At 42.3% G+C, this 23,183-nt stretch overlaps 1 long non-coding RNA gene across 1 annotated transcript; it reads left to right on the forward strand.

Annotated features, from left to right (window-relative positions):
- The first annotated feature begins 1,519 nt into the window (after positions 1 to 1,519).
- LOC128945840 (uncharacterized) lies at positions 1,520 to 7,410 on the forward strand. The gene is made up of 3 exons (XR_008483896.1): positions 1,520 to 1,644; positions 5,009 to 5,181; positions 6,652 to 7,410. It is a non-coding gene; the product is annotated as an uncharacterized LOC128945840 (long non-coding RNA).
- Positions 7,411 to 23,183: the final 15,773 nt, after the last annotated feature.

Consider the following 23,183-nt stretch of genomic DNA (forward strand, 5'->3'; position numbering starts at 1 on the left):
AATTTCCAGTGCCTTTATGAAAGCAAAGCTCTGTCATTATGTTCCCAGAGGGATGCACCAGTAAACCTGAATCTGGGGAATAAAATTGGAGGATTACTGTTTCTTGTCATGTATTTCAGTTTTATGGTGTTGAGTACACTGGAATGGCTTCGTGGGGACAAAAAACAACAGCAGGGAAGGGAAGTAGCTATTAATGTCCTATCAGAGCTTGATAGGGCTTGATAGAATTTAAAAAACCCCAAAGTTGTGATATCTTCAGCAATTGTAATTTCAATTACTTGCTAGCTAAAGGCAACTTTCACTGCTTCAAGTTAGGAAATCATGTGAATAGACTAATTAATATAATTTGCCTTGTGCTCCACTAAGAGAACAAAACCAAATATTTCATTTTCTAAGAGGAAAAAAGAAGTAAACTAAATATTATAAATATGCAGTCCATCTGTAAAGCAAACATTGCATTTTTCCTGTCATCCCCAGCATTTCTGAGGAATTCAGCAGGATTCCCTGGGATGGTGGTGCCTTGCTTTGGCTCTCCAGCTGCTCCCAGAGGATGGAAATGCTCCTCTGTGAGGATGAGAGGCAACACTGAGGAACAACGGGGGGCTGCGCACAGAAAGGAGGTTTCATCATCTTCTATCTGCAGCCCTTTAATATCAAGAGACTTCCACAAAACTTGAAATGAGTCTTTGAAATGTTCCGTGCTGTGGAGGTAGGAAGGTACAATAAGTAATATTTCTCCTTTTTCTCGTGTGGAATGGAGAGATAAAGCTATTTATAAAGCTGTGAAGACTTACAAATCATTCTAACAGGTTGTCATATGTTAATGTCAGCGAGAATTTAATCACCCAAAGTAAAAAATCTATATTTTTTTTTTCTCCAACCCTATCTTATTTTCATAAGTCTCTCTATTGACAGATTCTCTTGTGATGATAGATTAAAGGAATGCCCAAGACCACAAAAATGTAAAATCAGAAAAAATGCAGGGACTGACCCAGTGGGTTGTTTTTAAACTGCAGTTTTATTTTTTTGTTCTTGCAGCGTTTACAGGATCTAATGAGGAGTCATTGTGCTCAGCACTGTGCACCTGCTGAACAAGGGAATACAGAGCTAATAAATGGATGGACTGTGGAGATCCAGATTTATGCAACAAGCAGCAAAGCTATCTGTGCAAACTCTTTGTGGAGTTGTTGGTTCAGGAATAAACAACCTTGCTTAGGAGCAGAACAGTTTTACTCATCAATTTATTAATAAAGATTTTTATGACAGCTGCTTGCCCAAAAAGCTGTTCAGTGACGGGTTTAATTTGCCATCTGGGACTGGAGTGCCCTGAATTCTTTGGCTTTTAGCCACTCTCACTCCTGTTAAAAGGAGACACATCCTTGGGCTTTCCAGGTGATCCCGTGGTGAGCTTGACTTTATCCTCTGAACCAAAGAGGAGTTTTATTTTAGAGAAAAATAAAGACATGCATGAGGTTAGATCTGTGATATTATAATTTTGCATCTAGCTCTCAGTAAATCCACTGCTGGTGAGGTTCTTGTCCAGAGGAGGTTTGGACATCCAGAATTCCTTGGTGGCATTTATCCTTTACCCTGAGCTCTAATTGAAGCGGGGAAGGCTCAGGCCAAGCTTGCTGTGCTGTTATGGTGAGTATTAGAAAAAATTAACCTTAAAAACCCCCCTGTTCTCTCCTTCCAAATAATGTGATGCTGCTGATGGAACTGATGGTTTGGCTCTTTCCTTCACTGCATACGAGCAGTTCACAGAGCTGAAATGTGCAATTTGACCCCCTGCATTTCCCTTGGGGTCCGTGAGAGGGTGCAGAACCCTGTCCTGGTGATGGAACACAGGTGAGGCGTCCCAGGTGATGGAACACAGGTGAGGTGTCCCAGGTGGTGGAACCCCAGGTGAGGTGTCCCGGGTGATGGAACACAGGTGAGGTGTCCCAGGTGGTAGAACACAGGTGAGGTGTCTCGGGTGATGGAACCACAGGTGAGGCGTCCCAGGTGGTGGAACACAGGTGAGGTGTCCCAGGTGGTGGAACACAGGTGAGGTGTCCCAGGTAATGGAACACAGGTGAGGTGTCCCAGGTGGTGGAACCACAGGTGAGGTGTCCCAGGTAATGGAACACAGGTGAGGTGTCCCACGTGGTGGAACCACAGATGAGGTGTCCCAGGTGGTGGAACCACAGGTGAGGTGTCCCAGGTGGTGGAACACAGGTGAGGCGTCCCAGGTGGTAGAACACAGGTGAGGTGTCCCAGGTGGTGGAACCACAGGTGAGGCGTCCCAGGTGGTGGAACACAGGTGAGGTGTCCCAGGTGATGGAACACAGGTGAGGCGTCCCAGGTGGGAGCAGGGGCTGCAAAGTGTCCTTCCCATTCCAGAGGTGCCAGCTGCAGCTGGAAATGGAGAGAACAAAAGTTCAAACACATAAACAGCACCGTGGGGCTGAGCCCTGCTGTTTGTGCTGGGGACATCCATCTCTCCCTGGGATTTTGGGACATGGTTCTCATTTCCCTCTCCCTGCGTTTCACAATGCAGGGTTTATTTCCAAGCCCTTCTAAATGAGGGGTTCTGCCTATTAGAAACACAGATTTATATTGCTGGGCTCCCTGATGAAGGGCTGGCTGGCTGATGGTGTGGGGTTGGGGCTGTGGTACAGAGCAGGCTGTAATAGGAAATCAAATAGTTCATTTCACAGCCATCAAGTGCATGCTGAGCTGCCTGACTGCTTTATGCTGCTTTATCTTTGAGGACATAAAACCTATTCTTACTTTATGAAAACACACTTTGTGTTGGATAATCATTTCATTTACATATAAAGGTTACACTTAATAAAAATATATGAACCAAAATTGCAACAAAGATACAACATCATAAACCACCTTTTTTAAAGTCTGCTGCTTTTCCCCCTTGAAAGGCTTCATTGCCTTTAAGACAGGAGATATTGCTTCAGAACTAAAGATTTAAAGCTTTTTTCTTCTGCCTGTAGTAAAAGTAATAAAGCTTTTTATTGTACAAAGACTGTAAATATATTTAGCAATAATTTCAACAGCTGGAAGTGTCTAGATGTCTGTAGTGGAAATACAAGGATCATATTTACCTAGACTTGGCCTTGAAATTTCTATAACCCTTTTCTTTCCACCTAAGCAGCACCGAACAGTTATTGGCTGTTATCTTGTAAACACTGCAAGACAATCTCGTGGAGAAAATGACACTGTGCAGCCCGAGATCAGATCCTGCTGGAGCAGCAGTGCTGGGAGTATTTTCTGTTCTCGTTGTTTGTGACAAGTGTTTCCTGCTGAGAGGAACCAGCCCTGCGGTCTGGAGCCTGGCACCCACCCCCAGGGCTCCAGGAGCTGTTCAGGGATGCTCTTTAGGGAATCCATGGCAAAAATAATGATAGAAAATGTGAGAATAATGGTTTTTATCATTGCTTGTGTTATCCTTAATGCAGGAGGTGTTGGGGTTTGGTGCAGTGGCAGATTTAGGGCGTAAAGCTCATTGCCTTTGGAATTACAGAAAGTTGAGAAGGTCTGGAGCCTGGCACCCACTCCAAGAGCAGAGTCAAGGATCTTCTTTAGGGAATCCATGGCAAAAATAATGATAGAGAACACGAGAATAATGGTTTTTGTCATTGCTGGTGTTATCCTGAATGCAGGAGGAGTTGGGGTTTGGTGCAGTGGCAGATTTAGGGGGTAAAGCTCATTGCCTTTGGAATTACAGAAATTTGAGAAGGTCTGGAGCCTGGCACCCACCCCCAGAGCCCCAAGAGCTCTTCAGAGATGTTCTTTAGGGAATCCATGGCATAAATAATAATAGAGAACATGACGATAATGGTTTTTGTCATTGCTTGTGTTGTCCTGAATGCAGGAGGTGTTGGGGTTTGGTGGAGTGGCAGGTGAAGCTCATTGCCTTTGGAATTACAGAAATTTGAGAAGGTCTGAAGCCTGGCACCCACCCCCAGAGCTCCAAGAGCAGAGTCAGGGATCTTCTTTAGGGAATCCATGGCAAAAATAATGATAGAGAACATGAGAATAATGGTATTTATCATTGCTTGTGTTGTCCTGAATGCAGGAGGTGTTGGGATTTGGTGCAGTGGCAGATTTAGGGGCAGGTAAAGCTCATCGCCTTTGGAATTACAGAAAGTTGAGAAGCAAACTTCAGTTTTCATTGCTGCCAACATCTCGTTGCCTTCCTCAGTAAATACCTCAGCCCTGCCAGTGTTTCATCCCTAAATCAGGATTAATGCATTTCCATTCCTCCAGGTTCCTATTGTGCTCCTGTTGACCCAGGAATACAAACACACTTTCAGCTCCTGAACCTTATTATCCTCTGAGGAACGTGTGCAGGGAGACAAAGGCGCTCTGTAAGCAGTGAGCAGCCTCTTCCAGCTCCATTTATAAAATAAAATAATTATAATTGTTCTAACTCTGTGTAGAGGGAAGTACAACCAATTATTGCTCAGCTATAATCACGAAATAGAAACAATGCAGACACAGACACTCAGTCCTTGTGGGGGGAACAGTGATCAGTAAGTTTGATGAGTGTGGTTAGAATAATTGTTGAAATTTCCTTGTCAGATGTATCTGAAGGGTAAATGCTTGCAGAGTTTCCAGGAAAAGAAGGAAAAATATTCCAAAATATTAGCTATCTCCACAGAAATTGTTCTTTTGGGGTTTTTCAGAGGTGCACTCAGGTCTTTCAGCCATTCAGGTTTTTCTGGACATGGTCTCCTACCCTGGCATGTCGAATGTGGATGTGACCTGCTGTAAAATGTTAATTTATTCTCCTATTGAATGGTTCTGGTGACCTTTTTGGTAGAGGTTTCTCTTCTTCTCAGCTGCCCTCTGCTCTGCCTTTTGCACTCTGAAATTGAGGAGACCACACTGAACCAGGGAAACTTTGATTAACAGAACAAACATTTCACTCAGGAAATTTTAAATTTTGACTTGTAATGCTTCACACTTCAAAACAGCATGAAAAAATCATATCTTTATGTCTCAAAAGGTTTTGAGAAAATACTGAAACATCCAGTTTTTGACAGCATCTTGCCAGCTACTTGAATTTGAAACATGAGAAAAGTCTCTGGAGCGTACAGGAAGAGTGATGATAGTCAGAAGGAAATGGATTGTGTATTGTTAAAAAACAAGACCTATCCAAACATGCAAGAGAAATGGAAGGTATCAAATCAAGACAAATGTTATTGTGCTGATAATAAGTTGGTTAAGATAGTAAAGTTTTCTAATAAGGCTGGAGGAGGAGACTTCTTTCTGATGGATGGGAGGACCACCAAAATGAAGAAAAAAATCTGTAAAATAATGCATCTCTCACTTTCTAACAACAGCTGTTTTGAAAATTGTTATTGAAACAGATTTGAGCAACTTTCAAGCATCATATCTTGGTATTAGTGCTAAATTTTGCTGCAATAGGCAGCAAACCCTGCACACCATTAATTTCTAAGTTGAAATGTTTAATGGTGCATTTCAGTGGAAGGTAGAAGAGCATTTTTAAAAGCAGACATCAGTAGTGATTGGAAATGTCAATTAACATGGTGTAAACAAGCATGAGCTTGTGTATTTCTGTGAAATGGAATCAAACTGCCTCAGCAGTGGGCAAAGTTCCTTTCTGTGCCACTGAAAGGGAACAGTGCCATGGCTACAGACCTGCAGGTGATCGATTACACAGGCTATCAGATATAGATTATTGCATTATCAAATCAAATATTAAATCTGGGATAGGATTTACTGAATTTGATTGTAGGAAACATACACTTGACAAGAGCGTTTTTCTGGCATCCTTTGGGGATGGCAGCTGAATTTTGGGTTTGCAAAACACAAATCACATGTTCAGCTGATAGAAATTGACAGTGATATTAATAAAATTCCACCTGGTTTATCAAGATGTTATGCTCTGGGTCTAAAATGTATCAATAAGCCTAATGTCCACCTGGCTTGTCTTAAAATAATAGTAATATTAATAATATTTGTAGTAGTAATAATAGTAGTAGTAGTAGTAATAATAATAATAATAATAATAATAATAGCTCGTGTATTAATATTGTTATAATAATATATTATTATTAATAATGTTGTATAATAGTATTATACAATAACAGATTTAGGTCTCCATTTTGGGTAATAAGATGTGTAAAGATACTATCCCCTACAAAAATAGGCCTCTATTGATGAACTATTGATGAAATATAAAGTATCTGCACAGATAGAAGATTTGTTTTCTAAGCAGAGACAGGAGGTTATCCCAGTACAGAAGCCACAAGGGTTTGGGTTCCACCTCTTGCAGGGAATAAAAGTGTGACACTGCTAAAAGTGTGACCTGACCAACCACAGCCCCCTCACAGGACCAGTGGACTGGGAAGGGAATGAATTTAAATATAAATTTTAAATAAAATTACAAAAATGTGCTGCAATCCCCTGTGGAGGAGTTCAGTGTGATGGGGCTTTATTTATAAGTGTGGCTACTTGGATGCAGACTGTTGAAACTCCATAACTTTGTACTTCCTTCAATGCTTTTAATTATTCCTTCATAAAACCACATTCCAATTACAAAGTGTAGCATTGAGGAGAAACTGACACTGAATAATGGTGATTTTGATTCTGAAATGACCTAAATCTCCCTGTTTCCACCTCCAGGATGACATGGATGAACATTCCTGCCTGTGTTTCCTGCAGACCTTGCTCTCCCCTGCACCTTTGTGGCACAGACAAATATTCCAGTTCACAGAATGGGGACAATTAGAATGGAAGAAGTTTTTATGGTTTGACTTGGAGACTCTCATTGTGGTTTATTGGATAGTTAGAAGCATCAGCATCTCAGAAGTTAATGACCTGCCTGAAATAATGGGGATTTTAGAAGATGGAATGTTACTAAATTAATAAATATAATAAATATTAACTATTTCACTGCAAGTATATGGTCTATCTGAAAATAAAGCTGAGAACAATGCTGGGTTTTCACTTCAGAAGTGATGGTTTCATATACAACTACAACATTTTTTATTTATGATGTTGATATTCAGAACAGAGCTGTGGATTATATTCATCATGCCCATCTGGGCTGTGCTTGCATGTTAATTAAAACACAATTCCCCTTAATGTGGAGATGCTCTCTGTCTTCAGGCTTGGGCTCCTTCAGCAGGTTCAGGACAGCCTGGTAAGTGTGGGGAAATGTTTCAATGTTTGCTCTTATGTTTATGGTGAAGCAGGGAAAGTTTTCCAGCTCCCCAGGTAATGAGCTTCCAATACAGGAAATATTTAGGGATGATATAGGATCTACTGAGCAAAATGGAAAGTATGATGAGAGATGGAATGAATTATAGACAAGTGAAGGAAATGGGGAAAGTTTTAGGAGAAATTGTTTTATATAGAATAGTTATTATAACACTTAGTCATTAAAACAGCAGTAATAAAATTATATTTATAGCTGAATAAGGAGTCTCGGTGTGATTAAGATATGGAAGCAGCTAATTGGACTGCTGAAATATTAGGATATTGAAGTGATGAAAAGTATACAAATGAAAATAAAAGTGCATAAAAATTAATGAGGAGACCGAAATAGGAAATGGAATGAAGGAAAATAACAAATGAAGCAATGTGGAATGAATAAACACCCAGCTGGTAGACAAGGAGATATTGAGGACATTGCAGAAGTGAGTGGATATCCATTGCCCCAGAGGTGCTGCTGGTGCTGCAGCTGTGCCCAGGGGCAGGGCTTGGGGGTTCTGGGGGTGCAAAGGATGATTTCTGCACCCCAGGATCTCGCAGGTGCAGGGTGGGCTGTTCCTCACCCTGTGTGTGTCTGGGGGTGCAAAGGATGATTTCTGCAGGATGTCCCAGGTGCAGGGTGGGCTCTTCCTCACTCTGTGTGTGTGTCAGGTTTCTGTGGGTGCACAAGCATGAGTTCTGCACACCAGAATTTCCCTGGTGCAGGGTGGGCTGTTCCTCACTGTGTATGTCAGGTTTTTGAGGGTGCAAAGGATGATTTCTGCAGGTTCTCCCTGGTACAGGATGGGCTGTTCCTCACCCTGTGTGTGTCTGGGGGTGCACAAAGACTATTTCTGCAGGATATTCCTGGTGCAGGGTGATCCTCACCCTGTGTGTGCCTCAGGTTTCTGTGGGTGCACAAGCATGATTTCTGCAGGATCTCCCAGGTGCAGGGTGGGCTGTTGTCACCCTGTGTGTGTGTATGTGTGTGTCAGGTTTCTGAATGTGCAGAAGGATGATTTCTGCTCCCCAGGATCTCCCAGGTGCAGGTTGGGCTGTTCTCACCCTGTGTGTGCCACGTTTCTGAGGGTGCACAAAGACTATTTCTGCAGGATCTCCCTGGTGCAGGGTGGGCTGTTGTCACCCTGTGTGTGTCAGGTTTCTGAGGGTGCAGAAGGATGATTTCTGCTCCCCAGGATCTCCCTGGTGCAGGTTGGGCTGTTCTCACCCCATGTCCCCTGCTGGGGAGCCAGGCTGGATGGCTCTGAGGAGAATCAGCCTCTGCTTCTCTGGGGCAGGAGGAAGGCCAGAGGGGTTTGTTGGGACACCTTTGAGCTGGGTTTGTTCCCTGGTGCAGGACTGGGCAGGAGGGGGAATGTCCCATCAATTCTTGTGCTGTAGGAGAAAGGGACAGGGGCAGGGCAGGGACAGGCAGCTCACTCTGGACAAGGTGGGATTGTTCCTGTCACAGGCACCATGGAGCAGGTTTAGGAGCTGGCCTCAGTGTCCTTTCCAAGCTCCCTTCCATCTCCTCTCTGAGGTTACCCAGTGCCTCCATCTCAGACATCCCAGCTCCTCTCACAGGGCCCCCAGTGCCTCCCACAACCCCACAGCGAAGGTTTTCCTCCCAAATCCTGTCCAACCCTGCCCCTTGCCAGTCTGAAGCCATTCCCTGTGCGCTGCCACCCCTGCCCTGTCCCCAGTCCCTCCCCAGCTCTCCTTTGGGCCCTTGAATGGGCTCTGAGCTCTCCCTGGGGTTTTCTCTTCCCCAGCAGCACAACCTCCCCTCTCAGCCTCTCCTCACGCCAGGGATGCTCCAGCCCCCTGAGCATCTCTTTTCTCTCTGTCAGGTAAGAAAAACTATTCTCAAGCAGCTCTCTCTCTATTTAAAGCTTTATTAGTCAGATTATTCTAAGTTCTTCGACTTGTATTTCAATCCTTTCAAGATTCTTATAATAATTTTTAATGTATTTTCCAGGCTTGGAAGATTTGGAAAAAATGCTAACAATTTGGGAAAACATATAAAACATTTATGATGAAAACTATGAGATTTGCTGCACACTTCTCTCTGCAGCTTTGCGGTGATAAATTCAATAGAATTGTTACTGCAATTATATATCAGGACACACAAAGTTTATGCTTGCACATAAATATGAGATGAACTGTCCTGCCAAGCACTTTAAATAGCAGCTGATGTTTCATTATGTCCCTGATTTACACCAACAAGGTAAGATATTTACAGTTAACTAACTCTGTAAATAATTTTGTCCTCTGAGATACCTCGATGTGAAATATGGTCAGGAATGAACAACGAAACAAAGGGTTTGGATTCAACATATCTTTTATTAGGAGCAAACAGCTTTACCTGTATTTATCCATGTGAACTGAATTCTGTTTTACACAGAATTATCTGATTCTCCTCACTATATGTACCTAGAAAGGTTGAACCCCCAAGCTCCATTCTTACTGCATGTTCTGTTAAACAGACATGGTTTCAGCAATCTCCTTTCCTTGCAGGAAAAGGTGAAATTTTGATTTACATCTGGGTCTTCAGTTTTAGATGATTTTTTCCCCCTGAGAAGTGTAGTTTTATCATGACAGTGTGATGCTGTCCAGAAGGAAAAGGTATCCTACCTGTGGAAAGCCAGGCTCTCACACTCAAATTGGGAATTCAGACAGTACAGAAGGGGTAGTTGTGTGTTAAAGCAGAGGGAACAGTTCCAAAATTGATAACAAATAAATAAAGCCCACCATGGATTCTGGCACCCCCCTGGCTGTGCTCTGCTGTATTTCAGGTACCCCAGTGCTGGGCGTGTGTGAAAATAGAGAATTCACTGGTGAATAAACAACGTCAGCAGCTGAGCTCAGTGAGATGAGCAGTGAGCTCTGGGCCAGGTGGGTGTGCAGTTCCCTTCCCTGGGTGTGCAGAACTGCCCTGGAGGGACACAGGAGCTCACTGAGGGTGTACAGCCTCCTGTAGAACTGGCTGAACGCACCTGTGTGGCTGTAGAACCAGCTGAACATGGCTGTAGAACCAGCTGAACACACCTGTGTGGCTGTAGAACCGGCTGGACACACCTGTGTGGCTGTAGAACAAGTTGAACACACCTGTGTGGCTGTAGAACCAGCTGAACATGGCTGTAGAACCAGCTGAACACACCTGTGTGGCTGTAGAACCAGCTGAACACACCTGTGTGGCTGTAGAACCGGCTGAACACACCTGTGTGGCTGTAGAACAAGTTGAACACACCTGTGTGGCTGTAGAACCGGCTGAACACACCTGTGTGGTGCCACAAAGGCTCTCCTCCAGTTTGCTACCAGAGCAGTCCTTTGGATTAGCCCTGCTATTATTAGGATGATGTTTTCTCCTCTAATATCCAGCTTTGAGCTTCCTTATGCCATTTAAACCTATTGCTTATTCGCTGTGGCCACGAGGAACAGATAATTCCATTCCTCTTTGCAGCAGCCTTTTATTTTCCTGATGACTGCTATAATGTTGTCTCATTTTTCTGTCTTTAGGCAAACTACTGCAATTCAATTATTCTTTTGGCACAGGTGGTATTGATTATTCCTAAGTATTCTTGTCCCTAGCACTTTTGCCATTTAAACTATCCTCTGTTTTAAGAGCTAATCTCTACCTCAATAAATCTGTCATCTGGAAGCTTAAGAAAACACAAGTATTTTTTTTCATACAATGTGTAAATAAATGATGGAAGACTTTACACTGGGCATTGCAGAAGCCAAATTATAAATGTGTTCCAAAAGGATTATACCGAGCCCTTATGGAAGAATGGTCCAGAGGGAGCAGCTGAAAATAAATTTCTAAATGCAACCCCTAGCACAGGAGTTCTGAAATTATGGATTGTACCTGGGAGGGATGAACAAGGAGAGGGCTGTTCTTTACTTGCCCTGTTTCTCACATCCTTTCTCTAAGCATCTGTTACAGGATGTTGCAGTTATGACCTTCTTTTGTGGGATTGCTTCATCCTTAATGAGCTTAGGATACCCCGGTTTGCATATGCATTTTGTAAATTTGTTGGCTTATTATTTCTGATAAAACTCATAAAAGGATTATGGGCCTCTTATCTGCTACCAGATTAATTGTGAGCTAAGACAGCAAAGGTTAAGAGGCTTGCCATTTCCTTTCTTCTCCTCCTGCAGATGGCTGCCTGAGTCTCTCTAAAAACATTTATCCTTCATCTTGTTCATTAGTTGTTGACCTATACCTTGTAATACAATCCTCACTCCTTTTTAAGATAAAGGGAAAAAATTATGTAATTATGGAGATAGTCTCATTCTTTGAAACATCTAATTATTTTTTTGAACTGTCCTTATTTCTTGGTTTAAGTTTTAAGACAGGGAATTCCAATTCTGAATTATTCAAGAAAAGAAAAAAATCATAGTGCCCATTTTTAAGTAGCATCACTTCGGTTTTACTTACTTCCCTCCTCTCTTTCCCTTATTTGTATTATTAAGAAAAGTGTTTGAGATTGGTCTTTGGAGGAGAGGAAATTGATTCTGTACAACCTGGATATTATTGGTGGGTGGGGGAAGAGCCAATTAATTGAATGCCAGGGCTGATATCAATCCCTTTTCCAGCTTCTATTTTCTGACTCATTTTGTAATTTCTTGGTAATGTTTATCTCCACCTGCCATTCAATGCTGTGGCATGATCACCAGACATTATTTTTATTTTATCTGCTCTGGCAAGGATTGTGTATGTTGGTCTCTAACCCTGTCCTCCCAGGGTGGGTTTTGCTGCAGCCCCTTCTTTCCTGGTGGGCTGCAGGCAGAACCAAGTGCAAACATCAGCAGTTCTGTGCCAGCTGTGTGCTGGTGGGGCACAGGGGCTGCTCAGGGGCTGTGTGTGAGCTGTGGGGCACTCTGGGATGGAATGGGGAATAAAGGATCCCTCTGAGGGTTTGACAGAACTGGCAGGTGCTGATAACCCTGACCTGTCCCAGGTGGGGCATTGGCATCCCTGCCCCACCCAGCCCAGCCCAATCCAATCCAACCCAACCAAATCCAGCCCAATCCAATCCAATCCAATCCAGCCCAATCCATTCCAATTCAGCACAACCCAATCCAATCCAATCCAATCCAATCCAATCCAATCCAGCCCAATCCATTCCAATTCAGCACAGCCCAATCCAATCCAATCCAGCCCAACCCAGCCCAGCCCAACCCAGCCCGATCCAATCCAATCCAATCCAATCCAATCCAATCCAATCCAATCCCATCCCATCCCAGCCCAATCCATTCCAATTCAGCACAGCCCAATCCAATCCAAGCCAACCAAATCCAACCCACCCCAATCCAGCCTAATCCAGCCCAGCCCAGCCACTCTGGGCTCAGGGTTTAATCCCATTCCCAGCTCCTGCCTCATCCCCTGGCTCTGCCCAAGCCCCTGGGCTCCTGCTGGAGCTGGGCACCCCTGGCTGCAGAGCAGGTAAGGAATCTGGGGAGCCCAGCCTTGGGGCTGGGATTAGAGCTGCTGCCTCCTGAGGTTCCTGGGTGGGTTTTGGGGGGTTTGCAGGTGCTCTGTTCTGCAGTTGGTTTGGTCCTTTGGCTGTTGGGAGCTGCTGCAATGTTTGTGTCCTTATTGAAATCTTCTCTGAAGAATGTTTTGAAAGTAAATGGATTTGGGGCACAGTTCACGGCCGTTAATGCCAGCCTGTGCCAGCTTCGGTTCGTGGGGATGTGTTGGGTTAACTGAGTGCTCCACTTGGCATTGTTTGCTGTCCCTGGCGGATAAGCCTGGAGAGAGGCACCGTGGGCAGCTGAGGGTGAAAGTGTTGGAGCTGTTTTCCATTAATCCACTTACAAGTGTGAGTTAACTTCTTGAGTCACAGGCAGTAAATATTTCTCACTGGCCTTCACTTTGCTTTATGTGGCTCACCTGCTGTGACTTCAGAAAGGGAATATAAATGTTACTCTGGCACTGCAGAGTGGGGAGATGGCTGTGGAATTCTACTTGTTAATAAAAGCTGAAAATCTTCTGTGCAAGTTCATAGAAGTGACTGAAGAGCACAAAGCTAAAATCCTGCAATTTGTAATTATTCTGTTGGTACACCAGATTTTATCTGCTTGCAGGAGCCTCAGGCTTCACTGAGGTTTCATCCAGCCATTAATGACCATGTTAAAAATGAGTTTATGACAAATATCTGACTTTATTTTTGTTTTGGGGTGTGTTGAAATTATGGACTTTTGAAAGCAAAACCAAAATCCCTGTGAATGAGACCAAAATGGAGTAGAAAGATTGACTTCTTTGAATGGATGTTGTCCTCCTTTATTTTTATTTTTAATTGATTGTTCTTGTTTTCCCCTGGAGCTGCAAGGGTCTGTTTGTTCCTTCATAATATAACTCTGTCACATAAATGTAGCAAAGCAAAATGATAACTGATGTGTTTTATCTGATTCCTCATGGAGAAATTCTGCACAGTAAATTCTGCACAGTATACATGATGCACAAAAATAACACAACACTAATTGAGAGATATATATCTTAATTTAGATGAGTTCTTTTCTTAATTCTTAACAATTACTAAGTGTTTTTATGAGCCAGATACCATTCCGTGCTTTCCACAGAAAGTTTTGTAATTAACAATGGATACAAGTGGCTTCAGGCAAGATCTTTGTGGGTGTATATATATATATATATATATATATATATGAGAGATGCTTTCTCACGTTCTGCAAATAAATTTATCAGAATTGCATATTTTTGCTTTGGCAGGACCTTTATTGCCTTCTCTAAAGTTTTTAATATTTTGAGCACAGCAGTAACTTTTTTTCAATTGTTTGTGAGCTCATCTCATTTACACTTTACTTGTTAGCTGAAAGTAGCATTGCTGGAGAAAATAAAATGGCATTTGGGGATGGGAATGCCTATGAAGCTGTATCATCTGGCTTTTTGAAGATAATAAAAATGAAAATAACTAAATGCAAAAGAACAAAATTAATGATAGCTGATCTTATGTAGTGGAGTGTTCCTCTCCTAAAAACTTTCAATGGAGACAACAGTTACAAATTGTTTTGGAAAGCAAAGTCAGACTTTAAAGTGTACAAGAGGCAGCTCCATGGTCATTATACTCACTGAACAAGCATGCAGGCAAACATCACAAAACTCAACATTTCAAAACATTTCCAAAGATGCAAGAATGCATTTGAAAGGCGCCCAGTTCTATCAAATAGCTCAGACTCCAGCTGAGAGCAAATTAGGAATCAGCCTGGGATGTGGCTGCTGGTTTTGGTTCAGTCTGGTGCCGAGCATTTAATATCAATAGATTTGCTTCATCAGAAAAGTGGGGTTGGGATATTCCTGTGGATTCCATCACAGAATAACGCTTTGGGTGCTGTTACTGTGTTTGATGGAGCAAATGTGGCTCATTCTGACAAAGCCAAGCTGAACTAATCTTTCACTGCAATTTCTAGTAATTTTATTTTTTTTTCAATGTGTGGAACTTTCAGAACTGTTCAAACTCAATCAAAATTAAAATGCCAAACAGGCCATGATTCTCCATTATTTTTATCACCAGTGGATTTCAATCAGTTCCAGTTTGGTACAAGGCATTCTGCAGGTGAAGGTTCCTGTTAATAATCCTTGCCCATGAAAATGCTCAATCTGTTAGCTGACAGTAAGAGAACACACTCATGGATGGGTCTGGTAAATACACTTGGTTTCTATAGTTCTGAAATGCAGAAATGTTTGCAAAGCAGTGGTGTTCAGTGCTCGAGACTGGCTTCAGCAAGTCCCTATTTACACTGTTTTTTCCCCTGAACTGCTGGTGTGCAGCAGCCCCACACTGTGGACTGCTCCCATGCTCAGTGTGGGATATTTTGGTGTGAAAAAACCTCCTTTGGTTGGCTTTGTACCCAAATGAAAGGCATCATCGGTGCCTTGGTGCTGCCGTGCATGGAGCTGTGCACTAATGAAGGGATGATACTGAAGATGTTTTTTTATCCCCACTGCTGTTTTATCAACTAAAACTCTAGTGCTGTATGTTTGAGTAATGAATAGAACACAATAAATGCTGCCACATTTCTGTTTTGCTGCCAGAAGATGCATCTCGTGGGAAAGGTTAAATCTAACAATATGATCACTTGGTGGCTTCGGCACTCCACTCAATCAAGGCCTTCTTTGCTCTAATTAGAGCTGCAGAATTGTCCCTGTGCAAGGGTGCAGCAGAAACCTGCAGCATTTCAAATGGGCAACCACAGCAGTTCCTGCCAGGTGTTCAGGAAATGTCTCCTGGCTGCTTTAAGAGATGAGGGGAATCTTTGTGTTCAAGAACTGCTATTTCCCTGAAATTAGGGACATATTTAAAATGAAATGCCTCTCAAAAATCCCCAAACTTTTCCTATCTATCTTCTGTCTTTTTCATAACCCAAACATCCTTTTTTGTTTCTTTTTTTTTACTTGCCTATACAAAAATCTGGGTGGTTTTTGTTGGTTGCTGATTTTTTCAGGTTTTTTAAAATATTCTGTTTAAATTGCCAAAATAACAAACATAGCTGATTATCAAAATTAATAAACTTTATATCCTTTGATCTTCAAAAAGACCTCTTCAAGATTGAGAGAAAAAAAGTATTTGTTATTATTTTAGCATTAAATATTTTCAAAAATACAATTGTACAAATGCTGACCCATGCATCTCTAATGGGCGTGCCTCACTGTAAGAGAACTTTAGTTTATCTTTTAGGTGTAAAACTAACACTAGAACTTTGGTTTATCTTTTATTTTAGGTGTAGTTAGTATATAGTCCTTGAAACCAGGATTGGTCTTTTCCTGTCCGTAAGCTTTCATCCTGTTGGGAGTGAGGTTTGTTCCATGTTATTTTATTTTCTTTCCTTTCTGCCCTGCTCTGACTGAGGAGGTGCTGGCAATGTGTGGCACATGCAGTGATCTCAATGCACAGCTGTTTGCAAGACACTTTTTCAGTCTCCTACTACTGTTTGTGAAATAAGGGATGAAAGACCTTTAGAAGAAGCTCAGAACACTGAAAAATCAGTGTTCAAATCACTTCCCAGAGCCTTTGGGACACGCTTAGGGCAGATGGCAATTTGCCACCAAAGCACTCAAACTTTCTGAGTTACTTTAACACTGTGGAGCAAGTCACAGACAAAATTCTATTTGATTTCTGGTTATTCTTCTATTATATTAAATGGGCCAAGCTTAAGTGAGGTTTACCCTGGAGAACAGCAGGAATAATGACGCCTTGCTGGAAATACGGAAATAAAGAATCTGTTGGCTTTTAAAACTTTTTAGTGAGAATCTCCTGGCACACTCCTGGTAGTAGTTCAGAGAAAAGAGCCACATCCCATTTTCTGGGTGTTAAATCTGCAGTCCTTTTTTCCTCTTGAGGAAAACATTCATGAAATTGTTGAGGACACTGGAACTTCCTCGTGTTCATTACAGAAGAAGCCATTAGGGACTAATTGAGGATATCTGGTACCCACCTTGGTACTTCAATTCCTGATGAACCTGGGTCCCAGAACTGGTTTTTACTGTTCCATTCAAACTGATGTGCCTGGTTTGGGAAAGAATCTTACAATCACTTACATCCTGTGGTTTCTAGTGGGATGTTTGGATCCCAGAAAGAAGCAGATGCAAATGAAGCTTTTAATAACTTTATTTGTGCCTACTTTTTGATGGTGGGTCCTGGACAATGTCGAGCAGTAGGAGGTTATCCTGAGCAGACCTTCTATTTCCACCAGCACTCCTTCCCGAAGTTCTAGTGAGCATATGTGTTAGGTATTTTTAAGTTTTGAGCAGTAATTTGGGAAATTATAATCTTACAGACTTTCTCACCACCATACAGGAGTTTTGATCAATATCTAGTTGCTCAAACTTCTTAGGGGCTTTAGTCTTTTTTTGCTTGAACAAAGAAGACCCAAATGCACAAAAAAGTCTCCTTAGTGTTCTGTTTAATTCCATAATATCTAGTTCAGGTTCTATAACAAGGGTGAGTTTTCTGGCTTTAAAGTTTGTTCCCCCTAAAATGGACCTTTTTAACATAAATGTCTTGAGTATCTTTTTGCACTGTCCTTGGTTTTAGCACTGAATGACAAATATGCCTGATTGCTGTAGTGCCATTGGGTAGTCCCAGAAGAATGTCTAGGTTTGAATTAAGAAACAGTATTTCTATAAAATATCTAGTAAATATTGAGTTCCACATGTGTAATTTGCAAAAACCAATATAATCTGAGTGGGAGCTACCTGAAATAGACACTCTGCAGTGCCAAGGGGAGCTCAAGGGGTCAGCTGGGCCAGCTCTTACTGATGGCTATGGGCAATTGCGCAGAACAAAACAGTTTGAGAAAGTCTCTTCAGGAAAAACTTGAAAATCCAGTCAATTTATTCCAGGAGAATGACCTAAGTGTGAAAGAACTGAATCAAAACACGTCCTTAAATGAGTCTGATAGAAGGAGTGAAAATAGATCCCCTCTTTGCTGAGTGTCTTCAAGGGGCTGTGGAACAGACAGAGACACGTGCTGGCCAAAGAGCTCCCAAATGTTTCCTTCCTCTTGCGCTGATTGTCTATATAAAACTCCATTGCTCCAGCCAAAATTTCATTTTCGGAGAATATTTGACAAAATGGGCCTTGCAAGGGAGGAAGAGTTGTCTTGTGCCTGGGAGCACAGCAGAACTTAGACCAGATGAGAGTGTGGGACTTCTCAAGTGACAGAGAATTCTGTTCTGCTCATGGTTCCATGACCCTGCTGGTGAGAGGTTCCAGTGCCCAGAGTGGTTTGGGGTTAAAATTGTGGAATTTGTGCAGGAGCTGGTGGGATGTTCCAGTGCCCAGAGTGGTTTGGGGTTAAAATTGTGGATTTTGTGCAGGAGCTGGTGGGATGTTCCACTGTCCAGAGTGGTTTGGAGTTAAAATTGTGGAATTTGTGCAGGAGCTGGTGAGAGGTTCCAGTGTCCAGAGTGATTTGGGGTTAAAATTGTGGAATTTGTGCAGGAGCTGGTGAGAAGTTCCAGTGTCCAGAGTGATTTGGGGTTAAAATTGTGGAATTTGTGCAGGAGCTGGTGAGAGGTTCCAGTGTCCAGAGTGATTTGGGGTTAAAATTGTGGAATTTGTGCAGGAGCTGGTGAGAGGTTCCAGTGTCCAGAGTGATTTGGGGTTAAAATTGTGGATTTTGTGCAGGAGCTGGTGAGAGGTTCCAGTGTCCAGAGTGATTTGGGGTTAAAATTGTGGAATTTGTGCAGGAGCTGGTGAGAGGTTCCAGTGTCCAGAGTGATTTGGGGTTAAAATTGTGGAATTTGTGCAGGAGCTGGTGAGAGGTTCCAGTGCCCAGAGTGGTTTGGGGTTAAAATTGTGGATTTTGTGCAGGGGCTGTGCTGGGAGGGACACTGGGAATGTGGTGAAATAGCAGTGGAGGTGTGCAGGAGCTGTGTGGCCGCCTGGGCATCTCTGCCATGAGCTGGGGTCACTTGGGGAGGCCCAAGGGGTTTGGGGTGAAGGCTGCAGAGACTTCCCTTGGCATTTCTGCTGAGGATTTGCACTTGGCACCGGGTCAGCTCAAAGGGAAGAGATGGATGTGCTCAGCAGACCTCCTCCCTCGCTGGGGCAGGGGGACACGTGCTCTTTTCAGCTTTGGGTGATTTTTGTTGTGGCTGGCGTTTGTTCCTGCCTTTGAGGCTGGATTAGCTGGACATCTGCTGCTGGAGATTTTCTCCTCCTCGTTAGAGAGACGCGAGCTGCTGCCATGCCAGTTCTTCTGATGTCTGTCCAGAAGATTCTGCAGGCACTGAGACCTGCTGAGTTGTGAGTTTAATTATCCTGGCAGGTTGTTAGAGACAAAACAAAAAGATGGGAATTGCCACTCTGATATCAGGGGCCTGTACAGAAAATTCCCAAAAGAATACATAAAAATGTAAACTGCTTAGTAATATGGCAGTTTTTCTGCTCAGGAGCTGCCTAAATGAGTTCTGCATGTTTCTGGAAATTCCAGAGTTGTGATTGTGTTTACTTTTAATGCTTAATAGACACTAAAAATGACTTTTTATGGGGTGAAAGTAAAATAAAACATTTGCATTTGTTGACATTTCCTCTGTCTGAAAAGCACGAGATTGTTAACTGATGCCAATCAAATTTGGCATTGGATTCTATTGAGTTTGATACAGTTATTGGCTAGAATATGGCCAGAACATCTATTTTATATGTTAAATATTACTGTACATTTCAATAACCCAGCATATAAAATACAGTTCATTTTATTGCCTATCATTAACCCTGCAGAGCCACCTTGCCAAGGTTCAAGCAAGTTCTGGAGGACTCCAAGACTGTCCAAAACTGCAAATGATTGAATTTAGAAGACATTATTTGATTCATTTTTTTTTCAAGATTAGGTAACTTGCCATGCGTTCAGAATGTCTGTTTTTTATGGGATGGGGATGTCCATTAGAGGACAGCTTGATCCCACAAAGGAGAGGCTGCAGGGCAGCCCCTGCTCGCAGCACCCTCTGATTTTGCCTCTCACTTCTTGTGCAGTTCAGCCCTGGCTGTGCTGCCTGGGGAACCATTCTCACACAGATGTGAAACCAGGAGCAAAGAAAAGCTGCTGTTGTTGGTTAGTCCTGTGCTTCATTCAGAGCAGAGCTACTCTTCCAGGAAGACAAAGTATGGTGAATTTATTTACTGGGAAATGCTGGCAAATGCACTGGCAGAGCACATTTGAAGTCAGATAGATAATGATGTGAAAAGTGTGTGGCTGAGTGAAATGTTTCCCCCACCTTCATTCCAGGTATCCTGGACAGCCCTGGATTTAAAAATAAAACCACAGCTTCTTGATATTTCTCATGTTTTATGGAAATATTGGGTGACAGTGGTTAAAATCCAGACAGACAGAATGTTAGGAAATTGGTAGAGAGTGGAAAATAAAGGCTATTATTGTCTCCTTCATATTGTCTGTGGGTTTGATCTTTGTCTCGGGGTGCAATAAAACTGCAGAAGATCCAGGAAAGAATGCTCCACAATTATCAGCAGAATGGAACTGTTGTTTTTACCTAACTCGTGCTAGGAGCTTTGAGGCTGAGAAAAGAAAGCAGAGGAGGAAATATGAATTAGCTGGAGAAAGAGAACAGGAGGGAGTTGTCTCTTCCATATGAGAATTAAGAGCCATCAAGCTCAGCAAGTGGTTGGCTCAGTGTGATTAAAGCAAACAGTTCCTCACACAGCATGGAGTTAAGCTGTGGAAGTTGTTGATCCAATGCATTGTGTGTAGATAATAAAATCTGTGTGGGTTCAAAAGCAATTGGACAAGTAGGCAACAAATTCAAATCATTAAGGCTTTCTGTATTAAAAAAAAAAATATTACTTCTCTTCAAGAGGTTCTTGACCCCTGAATGTTTGGATTGCAGAACGTTCCCACAGAACGCTGTGAACACTCTGTCCTGGTACTTGTTGTGTTCTCAAAGCCTCCTCAGACATCTGCTGGAGTATTGAACTGGAGGCATCTTTGGTTTGACCTTGTTTCCTGTTCTTACAAGTTGGAGTACTTGTGTGTATCTGGGTTAAAAAAAAAAAAAAGGAATAATAAACTTTTAAAAATGTGAAAGGGAAAAGGGCTTGCATCCACTTCCAAGTACAAATATAAATTAGTAACTAGAATCACAATACATCGTATGATTCCTTGTCTCAGAGTTCTTGGGCTGCCACATCAGACTCACTGGCAGCACTGGCCTCACTTAAATTGTTTTGTTTTTTTCTGACAGGACCTGAGAACTCTGTGATCAATTCCAACCCAGACAAACCAACAAATCAGGGAACACAGCTGATGTAACACGTGTAACGTGTGCTTTATTGGCACATACGGAATTGTGCTGTATCGTGGGCAAGCAGTACCAAGGTCTCTGAATAGGAACATGATCTGTTCACTCAGACTTATAAATATGTGTGTCTTACAAGTCTGTCCTTTTGATTAACAAAGATGCTGAGCTCTTGTATAAAAGCAGAGTTTTTAGAGTTGTCAGACCTGTGAAAGAGATGATTTTTCTCCATGGAGCAGTTCTGAATATAGCAATGTCTGCAGCGCTGTTTAGCATTTAATTGTGTATTCAGCACTTTCTTGGGAAGAGAAAGATCTCCCGCTATCTGCAGAGGTATTCAAAAGGCTTTCTCTCCCCATTCTTCAAAAGACCTTCAGACTGTTGTATTTGCCTTGCTGTGCAGGAGCAGCAAAACAATCTCTGGAAGCTGGTGCAGCAGTTTGGGGGCAGGGGATGAATTTCAGGGTGAGTTTTGTCGATGCCCCCCTGACAGACAGCATTGACGTTCAGGGTGTGGGAGCCCAGGGGTGAGGAGCAGCTCCTGCGCTGGCTCTGCCCGTGCTGAGGCCAGGAGAGGCTCAGGGGAAAAGGTGCCACGAGCCAGAGCCTTCCCTGCCACCTGCGTGGGGTCACCTGCCCAGGTGTGACAGGAGCGGGGTCCCTGAGCTCAGCTCCCAGCTCTGCCTCCGCGTATCTGTTATTACTTAAAATGTTTATGGAAAAAAGGGCCTTGCAGCTGAGGGAATTGTTTCTGGGGATTTGTACTTTCCATTGCATTGATTTGCGGTCACCCCTGTGGCTGGAGAGAACAAAAACCCCCGAACCCCAAAGCAAACCCTCCCCTTGCCCACCCCAAAGCAGCCCCTCAGAGCAGGAGGAGGCTTTTGCTACAAAATCCCATCCTTTGGCAGCTTTTCCAATCTGTGTGATTGCCATTGGCTTTTTCCTTCCTTTTATGCCAAACCTTTATACAGTAATCTTTTTCTTAATCTATTTTGTTAATACAGTTCTACCACCATTGGCTCCTAACAGGTTGCTACATAATTTATTCTATTCTACATTACAGTGAAATGTGCAGAGCCAAAAGCTGTGGGAGTTTAGTGCAACCCCTAATGGAACATAGATCCAATTTGGAAATCAGAGAATTTTTTATCTGAAACTCCTGGGAACTGATTTTTTGGATCAGCTACTTAGGAAATTTTTAGATAATTGTTAATTCATATTTCTTGGAGTTGGAGCTGTTGATCACGTTGCTTCACTGCTCTGTACTTTAATTCACAGAAATATTTTACTTTTTCCTTTTTTACAGAAAATAATAATTAGTATAATACATAACAAATTCATTATTTCTGCTCTCAAAGTCAGTGATAAATGGCCATTGTCAAATGAGATAATGTTTTGTGTACTTTTTCTAACCAGCTAAAAAAAGAATTTAAAAAATCATAGCTCCATTGTTAGTGCTGTACCTTTGAAAGGTATTGAACACATATTCTGAATGGTATTTTAAATTTCTGTAATGTAACTCAGTGATAAAAGAAATACACAACTTTACAACAAAGTCGTTGCTAGGGATTGGCAGCATTTGCAAATTACCAGAACAAGTCAAGACCTCTGGAATAAGAACCCAATAAAAAAAAAGTTTCAGGCACATTAGGAGAATGTGAGCAGAATTCTCATGATAGAGAAGTTTTTAATAAAAGGAGAACCAAGAAGTTTAATGCCCTTAAGTTATTATAACTATTTTCTTTTAACAAGTAGACCAAAGCTGTACAGCAACGACAAAAATACAGGAAAAAAGTATCTAGGTCTCCTATAGTGTAGAAAAAAAATGATTAATGTATTCTGAATGGAAATTACCACTCACTTGGGTTTTTTCCCCCAAATTCTTTTCTGTTAGAGCCAAACACAGCAGCAATGAGGAGGCTCAGCTGTCAGTGAGTGTTTGCAGCTCTCTAAGTGGACTCAAACTATTTTGCTTTCCAGTTTAACTCTTCATTTTCATCTTTAGTAAATTGTGGTTTTCTGCAGATTTGTGGCTTTTCTGCGGGGCTCTGCAAGAGTGATTTCATTATTACAGAGTATGAAGCAGCTTGGTTTAGGAATATTTTTCTATCCTAAATTAAATATCAAAGCAATAACCTGCTTTGCAGTAATTTGTCTTTATGACCAGATCACACTGAATTGC

The sequence above is a fragment of the Melozone crissalis genome, unplaced genomic scaffold, assembly GCF_028551555.1.
Source record: "Melozone crissalis strain CALT ecotype California unplaced genomic scaffold, PUWL_Pcris_2 ptg000068l_1, whole genome shotgun sequence".
NCBI lineage: Eukaryota > Metazoa > Chordata > Aves > Passeriformes > Passerellidae > Melozone > Melozone crissalis.